This window comes from Macaca mulatta, chromosome 20 (assembly GCF_049350105.2).
Source record: "Macaca mulatta isolate MMU2019108-1 chromosome 20, T2T-MMU8v2.0, whole genome shotgun sequence".
NCBI classification, from domain to species: Eukaryota; Metazoa; Chordata; class Mammalia; order Primates; family Cercopithecidae; genus Macaca; species Macaca mulatta.
In genome coordinates, this window is record NC_133425.1 from 84,842,501 (window position 1) to 84,854,577 (window position 12,077).

Sequence of the window (12,077 nt, forward strand, 5' to 3'; positions counted from 1 at the left end):
AAATCTGATCACATCTAAACTGGCATCTTTCAGCTCACTTCTTAATTTCAATCTAAATTTAAAACACGGTTTGCTGTAGCTACAGGGCAGAATTTAACACGGAACAGATACCTCACAGATGCCAACCCAGTGGGTACAGCCCTTTGAGCGTCACCTAAAGCCTCATAAAATCATCGCCAAGCCCATCCCCAAAAGCTGTAGTTAGTAAGCCACCAGGATTCGATATTTAGAAACTTTGTTCCCACTAACAAAAAACAAGCAATAATAAATTTTAAACAAAGGCTGACTGTACCCAGGAAATGCAGAGAATAAACAGAAAAAGACTCCGACACCGGTGGTGGGAGTGACAGACCAGACTAAGACACCCTGCAGAGCTGAAGCCGTCAGGAACCCCGCAGAGCCACGGAGGGAAACACCTGCCCCGGGCTACAAAGGCTACCCTCTGCCCTCTGCTTACTGCTCTGGTTCTGCCCTCCAGACACATGCAGGTCCCTAAAGCAGCTGCCATCCTGCTGATGTGCTGACACCATCAGATATGAACGAGAATCCCAGTTTTATTTTTCCTAATAAACAAATCATCCATTTAGCAGCAAAATGTCAACAAACACCAAAAGCTATAAAAGTATCCTTGGATTTACAAAGAACCCTCGCTTCTCATTTCCCTCTTTCCCATGCCCAGGCAGAGAGCCCTCTGAGAACACGGGAAGCTTCACGGAAGGGGGTGGGGAGTGGCCAACCATGGCCAGGGCGAGACGGAAACCACATGTGTGTGAGCACGTGTTCTACACAGAGCCTTATGTACTGGGCCACAGAGTAAGCAGAATCGGGCAGCTCCTGCTGCCAAAGTCAACACGTTCAGGCTGCCCGGCCTCCACCCGCACTTGCATGAAAGCTGCCTGCAGACAGAGGGGCGGCCAGGGCAGGAGGCAGGACCCTGAAGCCACCTGCAGAGAGCGGGGCGGCCAGGGCAGGAGGCAGGACCTTCCGCAGCAGCACAGGGGCTTGGGTCCCACGCTGGCTGTCCATACCCAGGGCCACGCCTCCACAACAGTGCCCTCCACCACGTCCCTTCTCGTGCGTGCTGGTGCCACCACGGAGGCCCAGGGACCTTTTTGCTCTACTTCTTTTTCCAACTTGCAGCCCTGTGCCAGCAGTCAGCTCTGCCTTCAAAATCCCTGCACACAAGCGGCGGGAAATCTCACTGCACCTGAAGAGGAGCAGGCTGCCCTGGCTGGGCCAGGCACTACACATCTTGCTGTTGAGAGGGTCTACATTTCTTCCTTTTTTCTTTTTCTTCTAATCCTCCTGTTACCTAGAGCTGGAGTGCAGTGGTGTGATCATAGCTCACTACAACCTCTGCCTCCCGAGCTCAAGCGATCCTCCCACCTCAGCCTCCTGAGTAGCTAGGACGACAGGCTTGCACACCATGCCTGGCTAATTTTTGTATTTTTTGGAGAGACAGGGTCTTGCCATGTTGCCCAGGCTGGTCTTGAACTCCCGATCTCAGGTGCTCCTCCCACCTCAGCCTCCCAGAGTGCTGGGATTACAGACACAGTCTCATGGTGCCCAGCCAGTTTACACTTGGAACCCACCACTATCCCCTTGTTGACAGTAAGCATATCCCAAATCATTTTTCCCAATGGACAACACAAATAAATAATTAAGATCCTTATTCTGGAGTGGGGAAAAAGAGACTAGAATTCTCAGCAGAACTTGAGGAATCCAATGGCCAGTAACGAAGATGCCTCCCAGAGTCTCCTTGTCGGGTCCCATGCCTCCCCCTCAGCCAGGCACTGGGGGGCTCAGGCCACACTGGACCCTCCATCTCCTTCCTCCTACCTTCATCTTCTTCCCACCAAAATCTAAGCAGTTGTAAATGGGCCTTCTGGTGACAATGACATGTGTGAAGACACGCAGAGTCCGTACTCCATTTGCTACAGGAACCCAGTTACATTCGGGAAGAAACAAGCGGGACAGGAAAAAGGTACGTTGGTGGTTTTGTATCCATAAAGTTCACTTCAATTTAAACAGAACTTACTGAGTACTCTTATGCTAGATACAAGCAAAATGTTTTTCACCCTCAGATATAAAAACATAGAGGAAAAAACTCCCTTAAGCCAGCTGTAAAAATTGATGGTATTAAAAAATAAAACACTGGCCCCATGAGAATCACCGTAGTTAACAAAGAAATAAAATAACCGCAATATTATAACCAACAAACGAAAAGCCATTCTCAATTCCCCAGCAGGACCTCTCCACGCCTCCCAGGTCAGCAGAGGTCAGAGGACAGCAGAGGTCACAGGTCAGCAGAGGTCCCAGCACCCAGAGACACATTCCAGCTAAAAGCACACACGTGGGAAAACAGCGTGCTGACAGCCAGAGCTCCCAACACCCTCTGCATGATGACAGGGGTGGGGGAAGCTCCAACGTTCCAAACCCTCCCCCGGGCCCTGGGACTCTCCGTCCATTAACCAGAGCCTGGCGGGGAGGGAGCAGGGGGGGGGGAAGGGGGAGGGAGTGGGGGGAGCACTCAGCCACAAGTGCCCATTTTCACATGAACAAGTCTAACTTAAATGACACTGCATCTTCTGTAAGTTATTGCAGTTTAAAGAAGCCTAGCCACAGATAATTCCTCAGAACTCTAAAATAAAGACTCATTCTACTAAACAATGCAGTTATTTATCTTGGCATAATTATCACGCATATGTCTTTGATAATAATGGAAGTATGGTGTTATCTGTTTCTAAATCCTAGCAAAACCTGAGTTGAAAATGGAAATGAACTCACATCCGCACCTACACATCTCTCACAGGTCTGCAAGTCAAGTCCTCTGGCCGTCCGCAGCCCCAAGAACGCCTGGAGCATTCCGCGGCAGGAACAACCCCGAGAGCGCACCAGGAATGGCATCTCACAGCCAACGAGCACCCCAGGGGGTGAGGGTGCCAGGGAGACTCTGCACCCCCACCATGCCCTAGGGTGCAGAGGGGCCTGCTCAGGAAGAGCCTCTCTCTGCTTTCAAGGCCAGATCGGGGGAAGGCAGGAGGGCGACACCAAAGACAGCAGCCCTGCCCCTCCCCACCTCCAACCCGGCCACCCAGACAGGGACCCCAGCACACCAAGAGCAAGCAGAGGGGGCTCGGCTCTGGCTGAGCAGACTTCCAGCCCAGCCACCACCATGGACCTGCACACCCTCAAGGACACGGGCCGTAGACACAGCTGCTCAGACTGCGCACTTGGGGACACTGAGGCACACGATCGTACCTGCCTTACAAGTTCAACATTTCAGCAAGACAGAACTTGATTACTTTTCTATCTTAAATAGATATGTCAATTAAAAATGTAAAACATTAAGTTCAAGCCTCCTTTCATATGAACAACACTGCCTCTGCTATCATTAACAAACCACTTTCAAACCCCCAACGTTTTGGAAACGTAATTCGAAAGTCCCATTTCACCGCAACCATAAATGGAGCATCCACATGTTGTTAGGGTCAGCAGCCTGCTGTCGCTCGAGGCCACACTCACTGGACACCGCATGCTGGGGTCATCGGGGGCCACGCAGCCTCACCGCCTGAGAGGACTAACCATTCTGTTTTGCCAAGAAAGATGTCAGCTTCAATGACTTTTATACTGGAGAAACAATTTACAAACTCAAATGTTTTAAAGCCTCTATTTTCAGGTAGTTTTATTTCTGTAAAGTGTTATTTAATCTCTAAGGAAGTCTTTACAGTAGGTATGACCGTGACCACTGTCCTGGGTAGGAGACTGAGGCTTGGAGAGTGGAAGGGAGGGGCCAGGGCCACAGAGCCAGCACCAGTCAGACCAGCACACACAGGCTGTCCGGGACCCTGTGTCACTGCGGCCACATCTGGCCCCATCTCAGGGCAGGACCAGCCCAGAATCCATCCAAGCTGGGCCCCTAAGTCATGCCCAGACAGGAGAAAAGAGCACAGCACCGTATACTGAAGAAGCGACTGTGGATCTCATCTAAACTGCTCACATTCCACCTCAAGTAATCAACGTGAAATACAAGAATGACACAAACACCAATGAAAAATGTTAGAGAACCTGGAAAATTCTTCTTCTTTCTTTATTTGAGACACAGTCTCACCCTGTGGCCCAGGCTGGAGTGCAGTGGTGCGATCATAGCTCACTGCAGCCTCAACCTCCTGGGCTCTAGTGATCCTTCCTCCCCACTCAGCCTCTCCAAGTAGCTGGGACCACAGGCACATGCCACCATGCCTGGCTAATTTTTGTATTTTTTGTAGAGACGGGGGGTCTCGTCATGTTACTCAGGCTGGTCTTGCACTCCTGAGCTCAAGTGATCTACCCACCCCATCCTCCCAAAGTGCTGGGATTACAGGCGGGAGCCACTGCACCTGGCCAGCTATTCTCTTTTTTAAACCCTGCATTTTAATGCCAGATAAAACAATGGCAAACAGGCATTCAAGACCAGTCTGGCCAACAGTGAAACCCTATCTCTACTAAAAATACAGAAATTAGCTGGTCATGGTGGCAAGCACCTGTAATCCCAGCTACTCAGGAGGCTGAGGCAAGAGAATCTCTTGAATCTGGAAGGTGGAGTTGCAGTGAGCCGAGATGGCACCACTACACTCCAGGCCCTGGGCAACAGACCTAGACTCCGTCTCAAGAAAAAAAAAAAAAAAAAAAAAACAAAAAACAATGGAGAACAAGTCTCAGCGTGGTCCTCAGGAGGTCCTCCCATGCCCATGTGGGTCACGGCGCCAATGGTCACACTGCGCCCAACCTCTGCTCAGGAGGGCCTCTCTGTAGCAACACTGCAGTCTCCCTGGTGGCCAAAACAGACCTCATGCTAAGGGCCTTCATCTTATTCAATCTAATTACCACAGACAAAAAAAGACAAAATTCAATACTGAGTATTTATAGTTCACAAAAGTGACAAATGGCATGAAACACCTTAGATTATTACTGTGGCATGGTCAAAAATGCCAACATTTCCTACGTCACCAAACCTAAGCAGCAGTACATCTATTCTTCTCAATCCACTACAGTGCCACACATTTAGGCCAATTCCAGGTCCTGTCAGCAGAGTTGCTGACAGCTTGTTCCTCTTTAATCAGAGAAGCATGTATTCTGAATCCATCGATAATTTTTTTTTCCCCCCAGAGACAGAGTCTTGCTCTGTCGCCCAGGCTGGAGTGCAGTGCTGTGATCTTGGCTCAATGAAACCTCCACCTCCCAGTTCAAGCAATGCTCCTGCCTCAGCTACCCAACTAGCTGGGATTACAGGCATTCACCACCACATCCGGCTAATATCTACATTTTTAACAGAAATGGGGTTTCACCATATTGGCCAGGCTGGTCTTGAACTCTTGGCCTCAAGTGATTCACCCACCTTCACATCTCAAAGAGCTGGGATTACAGGCGTGAGCCACTGTGCCTGGCCACTAATTGTTTATTAATAATTTTATTTTTCACACTAGTAAGCAGCATTTTGGCCAGGTGTGGTGGCTCATACCTGTAATCCCAGCACTTTGGGAGACTAAGGCAGGAAGACTGCTTGAGGGCAGGCGTTCAAGACAGGCCTGGACAACATAACGAGACTCTGTCTCTACAAAAAAAAAAAAAAAAAAATTAAAAAAAGAAAGAAAATGCAGCATTTTGCTTTTCCTTGTCATCCATTAATGTCAGCAGTATCCTTTTCATGAGGAAGCACAGCTCAGACCCTGGGGTGTGGGGTGCTCCCTCATCGCTGCCCCCCTTTTCCTGTGTACTTGGCCCCTCCATGGCACCCCTTTGATCACAGCCGGGCTCAGTCCACCTCCAGATCTTCAAAAACATCTCACTGGACCCACAAACACGCCCACTACCCAGGCTGGCTTCCTTCTAACTGCGAACCATCCCGCAGATTAAGAGAAGACAATTCTAGATCTATTTTCAGGGATATCTCAGATGATTCCCTTTCCTTCAAACCTCACCTCCATTTCCAAGGAGAGAATTCAGTCACATGAAAGAAAGCAGTCAGGTGTATCTTCAAGTGGCCTGACTCTAGGTGACGGAGATAAAGGACGGATACACCGAACTGCGAAGCTCTCGAAACAAGCTGCAGGAAAGGTTCTTTCATGTCTGCTAGGAGTGACAACACAGAACAGATCATGTATTTTTGGACTGTTCACTTTAAAACCCTGACTCACACCTGGTCAAAATATGAAAATTTAAATTAGCCAAGTTTTCTCTTCAACTGCTGACAATCCACGTATCAGAGGAAATAGCCTGCCAGGCACCACGCGTCTCCGGAAGGAGGGAGGACTCTGCTCTACAGCACCACGTGCTTGGTCAGAGCCAAGGCCAAAGTCTTTATGGAGACTGCTGCCCCTCCTCTCAAAAAACATGCCTGTCACACCCAGGAGGAGGCAAGGAGTCAGGGCAGGCGAGCCAGGCTCCCACTCCGTACCTCCCACCACACACACTGGTCTCCAGCTCCGAGGAAAAGTCAGAATCGCATCTAGAGGGCTCCGCAGCAACACCATGCCCAGAAGCACAGGACAACCTGGGAGACCACCAGGATCCAACAAGAGCAGAACAGCTCCCAGGACACAGAATCCTCATCCAAGGACAACCCGGGAGACCACCAGGATCCCAGCAAGAGCAGAACAGCTCCCAGGACACAGAATCCTCATCCAAGGACAACCCGGGAGACCACCAGGATCCCAGCAAGAGCAGAACAGCTCCCAGGACACAGAATCCTCATCCAAGGACAACGCAAGAGACCACCAGGATCCCAGCAAGAGCAGAACAGCTCCCAGGACACAGAATCCTCATGCAAACTGTTAGTTAACACGACACGCGCAGAGCACACAACACACAGCACGGGGCGGGGGTGGTCTCGGTCATCTCCAGCCCATCTGAGGATGAAGAAAATTAAAGGAAGACGAGAGGAAATAAACTTTTACAGGCTATTAACAACCTATTTAATTTTTCAGCAGATTTACTCTCACTGTGACACCAAGGATCCCATTCATTAATCCAAAAAAGCTCACCGGTTACCACTCTGAAAACACTCTAAGTGAAATCCAGAACAAAATTCAAAACATTTCGACAAAACTCGATCAAGTCCAAGAAAACCAGCCTGGATACTCATGCATTATTTTGATACTTATTTTTCCAAACCAATGACAATAATATAAACTGATAGAAAGTGCAGTGAATATTTACCGATTCCATAGCTGAAAGTCAGTGCTGATGAGGACTGTCTTTTAAATCCAATGGAGGTGTGCCCCAGAGCAGGGTTGAGTATATTCTGAAACAAGAGAGTGAAATTAGCTCATGTCAATAATTTCAGCCTCAGTTCTTTCATAGCTCTCGTCTCCCTCCATTTGGTTCACACGGTTTATTCCATCTCCCTTCCTCTCCCATAATCCACTGCTCAGCTCCTAGTCAGTGTGCCAAGGCCAAAACTTACCGTCATTCATCAAATACTTGCACATCAAAATGCAGCAATTGCAACAACTTAAAGGTAAATCCAAAGTCCAATACAAAAAAAGAGCAAATGACACTGATACAATCTTGTGAAATCACCATAAAACCAGATTTTAGAGACTCTGGAGCTTTCTATACATAAGAAACCAAATAAACCAAGTGGGTAGTCTTGCCATATAAACAAAACATTACCAATAAGGTAAGTTTTTTAAAAGGCTTTTTCTTTTTTGAGACAGTTTCACTCTTGTCCTCCAGGCTGAAGTGCAGTGGTGCAATCTCAGCTCACTGCAGCCTCCACCTCCCCTCCAGGGTTCAAGCGATTCTCTTGCTTCAGCCTCCCGAGTAGCTGGGATTATAGGCACCCACCGCCACGCCCGGCTGGTCTTGAACTCCTGACCTCAGGTGATCCGCCCACCTCGGCCTCCCAAAGTGTTGGGATTACAGGCGTGAGCCACCGTGCCCTACCTTAAAAGGCTAGTTTTAAGTTTAAGAAGCATATTAAGTTGTAAACTATACAAAAGGTGCAAAAAAAGATAAGGTGGTTTTCATTTCCACTGAGTATTTTAAGAGGAAAGATTATACTGCAGTACCATTTTTTAAAAAGCTGAATAAGGCTGTGGACGGTGGCTCACGCCTGTAATCCCAGCACTTTGGGAGGCTGAGGTGGGTGGATCACTTGAGGTCATGAGTTCAAGACCAGCCTGGCCAACAGGGCAAAACCCCTCTCTACTGAAAATACAAAAATTAGCCAGATGTGGTGGTGTGTGCCTGTAACCCCAACTACTTGGGAAGCTAGGGCAGGTGAATCACTTGAAACCGGGAGGCGAAGGTTGCAGTGAGCCAAGATCGCACCATTGCACTCCAGCCTGGGCGACAGAGCAAGACTCGTCTTTTAAAAAAAAAAAAAAAAAAAAAAGGCCGGGCACGGTGGGTCAAGCCCGTAATCCCAGCACTTTGGGAGGCCGAGACGGGTGGATCACGAGGTCAGGAGATCGAGACCATCCTGGCTAACACGGTGAAACCCCGTCTCTACTAAAAAATACAAAAAACTAGCCGGGCGCGGTGGCGGGTGCCTGTAGTCCCAGCTACTCGGGAGGCTGAGGCAGGAGAATGGCGCAAACCCGGGAGGCGGAGCTTCCAGTGAGCTGAGATCCGGCCACTGCACTCCAGCCTGGGTGACAGAGCGAGACTCCATCTCAAAGAAAAAAAAAAAAGGAGCTGAATAAAACTATATAATCTCCCTGAAGAGCTCTGGGGGCTCCAAGAATAAAACAAACCAGTCTAAATGGGGGAACAAAAAAAAAAATCCACACCCATGTTACTTCAGTAACATCCAAGCATCAGGCTCTCCTCCAACTCCACACACTTCCGTGTGCAGAACCAGGGAGGGAAGCACAGACAGGATTGAAGGCAGCTCCCAAGACAGGGCTTGCTGGTGCAGGTTCCCCAGCTCTGCACTTAGCATCCAAGAGAATCGCGTGTTTCCTGAGCAACACTCATGACATGTGTGTTTTGCAAAGATGGAGTGAGGTTTTTCCCTCCTTACTCTCCTGGACAGGATTGTTCAAAGCTACCATTAACCTCAAGGACCATTAAAAATAAATGTGTGCTGGGTGTGCGGACTTACGCCTGTAATCCCAGCACTTCAGGAGGCTGAGGCAGGTGGACTGCTCGAGCCCAGAAGTTGGAGACCAGTCCAGGCAATACAGTGAGTCCCCATCTCTACAAAAAATCCAAAAAATTAGCTGGGCATGGTGGCGTGTTCCTGTGACCAGAGCTACTCACACCACTGCACTCCAGCCTCAATCAATCCATCAATAAAAATAAATGTGAATAAGCAGCCTGGTTTCAGTGAAAGCAGCAAGTGTGCCACAAAGCTGTCCGTAAAACGGCTCAGAGAGGGGAAGAGTATCGGCAGCAGGAAGCCAGCAAGGAACCCCAGCATTGACCCCCCGAGTCCTGAGGGTACTCAAAGCGCCGTGAGTCAAACAATTCGCACGCTCAGTGCCACTGGCATATGGGTTCAGTGCGCAACGGGGTTGAGCAGCGTCGGTCTCCTAGGTGCCAGAAGGGCCACCCAGCAAATCCTGGCAACCAAAAATGTCTCCAGATGATGTCGGCAAAAGGGGAAAACACGCCAGTGAGAACTACTGCTTTAATCCAACTGCTGTTTCACATATATGAAAAAACTGGGCCCAAATCAGGTAAAGTAAAACAAAACTAAGTTTTTTGTTGTCTTAGGGTCCTGCAGGGTATTAAAAGCAAGTTGGGAAGAGAAAATTCTGGTCTAAAGGTCTTTTCTTTCTGACTAAGAGAAAATCTCAGTAACTGATCCCATTATTTCTGGAAGAAAATACCAATCCAGAGCCTCTAAAATATTTGGAATAAACATCACAGTTTGTTTTTTTTTAAGAGACAGGTCTCCCTGTGTTGCCAGGCTGGGATGGAGTGGTACAAACACAGCTCACTGCAGCCTCGACCTCCTGGGCCCAAGGGGTCCTCTCACCTCAGCCTCCCAAGTAAAGAAATGTTCTAAGGTATGAAAAAACCTTCATTTAGAATACATGTTCACATCAAAACACCACCACAACTATAAACAAGCTATGTTGTCAAACAGAAAAGCACCAGGCGACACTTCTTACTGTCAGCTCATGTCTACAGCAACTCAGAATTCAACAGGTCTGTGGAGGCCGAGTGCAGACAGAGACCATGGAGACAGGAAGAGTCAGTGTGTGGTGATGGGACCACGGAGTCAGGGATGGGGCCATCACCCGTCCATGTCTGGAGGTGGGGGTGAGGGTCGGCACACAGGCACAACCAAAACCATAATCCAGGTGAAACAACGGGAGATGCTTCTACCTAGAGAAATGGCAACAGGACAAGATGACAATCCCAGGTGCTGAGGACGTCTGCTATGCGCATTCTGTGTTAGAAAAACCAGGAGATATTTTTAATACTAATGGCAGTTCTCTCTAAATGGTGGAGCAATGCAAGGCTTTAAATTTCTCTTACTACTCTAGATCCTTACTCTCACCAACTCCTTTAATGGGCTAGCTGCCACATTAGGGATAGGGAAAGAAAATTATTTAATACAATCAATGGGTAAAAAGTTACACTTACATAAGAGGAAAGAGTTCCAGGGCAAACCTATAATCCTAGAACTTTAAGAGGCCGAGGTGGGAGGATCACATCCGCGCAGAAGCCCAAGGCTGCAGTGAGTTAGGGTGGCACCACTGCACTCCACCTGGGCAAGGCACTGAGACCCTAAGAATAAATATCCAAACCACCGTCAAGTAACACCACGACATTCGCGCGGACCCAATCGCACCCCACTTCTTCCAACGTATCAGCTCTCCCCTCGCTTTGCTGCATGACAACTGCTTTATGCAGGCTCTCAACAAACAGTCACGGCCACAAGCACTGTCCGAAACAGAATGACAGCCTCCCTGGGAAGGAAGCTGGGCAGACCTGACGCTTATTTTTGGAAAGGAACGGAAGTTCAAGATTGCTAACTTTTTTTACAGAGTCTCCCTTTTCTCTCCTAAGAAAACCACAAGTTTCAGGAGACTGTGACCTACACAACTCTATGAATGTTTAATTCACTCGCACTTTAATCACTTTTTCTTTTTTTCTTTCTTTATATCAAGGCACATCAATTATCACTTTTTTCAATCAGGAGATCTACAATTGCTAACCATAGTCTTCAGTCCACTAAGATGAGCAATTCTTTTTATCCACACTGACTAATTCCAACTGATAGCAAAGAAAAACCATGAGGCCTGTGGCTGCCCCACACCGCCTGCTCCTTCAGACAACCAAGGGCCACTCTGGTTTCACAGCTGTGAGCTCAGGCCCCTCAGCTCCCTCCCGTGAGCCACTTTCCCAACACCCGCAGAGCCCAGGAGTCCATGTTAGCAAACACTGGTCCCTACACTGGCCTTGGTCTCAAAACGCTGTTAGCCAGAGCACTTTTTCAATCATGACCGTATGCAAACGATGATTTTCACTCGTGTGAGGCTGAGTGGGAGGGTCCACAGGGGAGCCACTGACGATGGGCGTCTGCCCCCGACACTGGCTGACTAACCAGCACCATTAGCCTGGGCTCCAAACGGCAGTCACACCAGCCTGTCTCAGGGTCAGGTCTGTCTTTTCCCTACTTCCCACACAACGGCGGCTGTACATTCCTTTCACGAAACCCAGTGAGTACAGGAGCACACGGATGGGTTTTAAGAGACTAGTGCAGAGCTGCAGCTTTCCTGATACACACCTTTTCAGTAACTTCAAATACATGCACAGAGAAGGTATGAGATGTGTGGTCAGAGTGAACCTGAAAGGACAAGATGGTGCCTGCTGCTTTCAGGCAGAAACACCTAACGTGCAGCAGCAGGCACTCAGCACCTGACCTAACTCGACTCAGCCATGTGAGCCCACCATTACTACAGGTCAAAAATGGTCCCATAACCCCCACTCAGTTGTTCATAGCTGTTTTATTCATAAGCACCAGAAACTGGAATCAGCCCAGATGTGCTTCGATGGTGTAAGAAAACATTTTAAATGGTCCATTTTCCAGGCGTGATCTATCTGCGCACTGGCGGCCAGCCTGCGGAGGGAACAAA

The 12,077-nt window shown here is 48.7% G+C and overlaps 1 protein-coding gene and 1 long non-coding RNA gene across 33 annotated transcripts in view; one reads left to right on the forward strand and one right to left on the reverse strand.

Moving 5' to 3' along the window:
• The window catches only part of ANKRD11 (ankyrin repeat domain containing 11), a 235,407-nt gene that overhangs the window by 151,186 nt on the left and 72,144 nt on the right, over window positions 1–12,077 (reverse strand). For 23 of the 32 annotated variants that reach the window (XM_028840881.2, XM_028840879.2, XM_077986796.1 and 20 more), the window contains one exon: window positions 7,198–7,282. The exons of the other annotated variants lie outside the window; for them this stretch is intronic. The gene's annotated coding sequence lies outside the window, so the exon portion shown is untranslated. The remainder of the gene's footprint in view (window positions 1–7,197; window positions 7,283–12,077) is intronic. 32 annotated transcript variants of the gene reach the window in all.
• Window positions 1,266–5,168, forward strand: LOC144338212 (uncharacterized). The gene is made up of 2 exons (XR_013412175.1): window positions 1,266–4,210; window positions 4,544–5,168. It is a non-coding gene; the product is annotated as an uncharacterized LOC144338212 (long non-coding RNA).